Here is a 2,284-nt window from a genome sequence, read left to right on the forward strand (position 1 = left end):
ATACACTACATCACGTATCGCCTTCTATTTATTTTAAACGTATTGTCTCCCATTTCACTCGAGTTTATTAATACAAATTTAAAATAAATAATAAATACTTCGAGTCCGCTTAGTAAAAGTGAGGGCGAAACCGGTCAGCTAGCCTCTCCGATTTTTTTTGCTCATTTCCTACTCTTAATTATAGCCATCAAAACGGGTCTTCCTATACATGTGTGTGTGTGTGTGTGTGTGTGTGTGTGTGTGTGTGTGTGTGAGACCTTCGAATGAATAATCGTCATTTAAAAAATACAAAGTTACAAATATGAAATAAAATATACAGATATACAAATATGTAAATAAAATATGAAATCATGTTTTACATTATATGATTGCTTACAATTTACCGTTCTTGGCCTTTTGGCCAGGATCAAAGTGTAGTATCTATTCTTTAGACGCTGCACGTCCATTTCTTGTTCTCTTTCGGTGGATGAGCAGTCCTTCACGACTGACACAATTTTTAAAAAATTTTTGTACCTTTTCTCCGCGTTAAAAGACGACCCTGGTGTTCTGTCCTGTGGGGGAGGCATTGTAAATAGGCACATTATATGATAGCTAATAAGTTCAAGTTGCGTTCGATTGAAATAGGTTTTTTCTAGAAAGATTTTTATTGTAGTCGGCGTATATGTGTCGTAAAATACTCTTAAATATATTCGATCATGCAGATGCCGTGTTTTATTATGTTCTATTCTTTATTCTATTGCAACAAATATATAGTAGTGATATTTAAAGTAAAAATAAATATATACCTTGGGTGTCATCAGCTAGACTCGAAACCAAAACATTTAGGCGTTTAACTCATCTTGTTACTGATTCAGATATCGTCCGGCCGATGAGAAACAATAAAAAATGGTTCAACTTTAACTTAAACACGTGCATTTACGCTTGTGTACAAGGACACTTCAGCCCGGCTTACGTGTGCCAAGTTCCTTCAATGTTTATTCTGATATAATTACTAACTATTATAACAGGTTTAAAATCGATGATCTTTCAATTTTCCAAAATTAATTAATAATTTTGATAAACACAATATTAAACCATTTGGATAACGACTTAAAGTAAAATTGAAAATATATTTTAGCATTTTTGTGAGTACAATGTTTTATAGTTTGCAATAAAATGCCAAATGCAACGTAATTTAAAACGCTTCTCTAATTTACAAAAAAAGACAAATAATTCTTGTCAGCATGCGAACATTCTAAGTTCCGACCTTATCAACCTGGTTCTCCCGAACTCGACTAGTGCTACTTGATTGTCTGTCTTATATTCGCTCAATCTTGTATGATATGCAAATTAAATCAAACTACATTCCGCTTGATCCCTTTAGATCACATTATAAGCTTAAAACCTTCCTAGTTTCGTTACATATTCCACTCAGATATCCTTGATACTGGATATGACCTTAAACTATAACGGTTGGCGAGGCCCCAGCTTCCGGGATTTGGGGAGTGTGGAGCTACCCTTTAATTGCCATTGCTCCCATGTCCACTCTGAGTGGTAGTATCTGTTATAGTCCCAATTATGGGTTAAGTAGAAACCGACTTTATAAAAAAACACATCCTATTATTTTTTTTTTACATCACTGAATTCGGCATTAAATAACCTGAAAAGGTTGGAAATGCCGTAAAATAAAAACAACCGACCAACCAGATATTCTTGCTAGTGTTATGTACTTTCTTATTATTTAAAGATGACGTAAGTATTTGTATTGTTCTTTGTGAGAGTCTTACGAGAGATTAGTGTTGAGTAAGAGATATTCATTTTGTAAGAAGAGATGAGAGATATTAACATTATTAGAGAAGAGATGTGGACATTATCACGTATATATAAAGAGAGGGAAATATAAATACATTTTGAGAGGCTGTTTGCTATCTAGATAGATAGATCGATAGTTTGACATTTATACTTTTGTACAGTTCTGTGAACGGGAGTGTCTCTATAACATTTATACTCTGACACATATACTTTCTAACACATATTTTTGATGATGATTTTATCCCTGGGATTCAAAGTTGTTACATGGTTATTTCTAAAAGCCTCTCACTTCTAGAGGGGGCCTTGACTCTAACGGAGAATCGATCTGATCCTCTCTGCTTCTCTACACTGACTGATTCCGATTATCACTTATCTACCTAAACTCATAACTCATGACGTCATTGCACGACCGAGCGCATGTATATGAAACCCATGGCATGAATCCTTCTCTAACCTAATTTTACGTAACTCACTTTACAATAACATCATTTGT

At 34.2% G+C, this 2,284-nt stretch overlaps 1 pseudogene; it reads left to right on the forward strand.

The window, feature by feature from the left end:
* Positions 1 to 379: 379 nt before the first annotated feature.
* LOC145278560 (U2 spliceosomal RNA) lies at positions 380 to 518 on the forward strand (annotated as a pseudogene).
* Positions 519 to 2,284: the final 1,766 nt, after the last annotated feature.

This window comes from Euprymna scolopes, chromosome 6 (genome assembly GCF_053919585.1).
Source record: "Euprymna scolopes isolate OS-2025 chromosome 6, ASM5391958v1, whole genome shotgun sequence".
Taxonomy (NCBI): Eukaryota; Metazoa; Mollusca; class Cephalopoda; order Sepiida; family Sepiolidae; genus Euprymna; species Euprymna scolopes.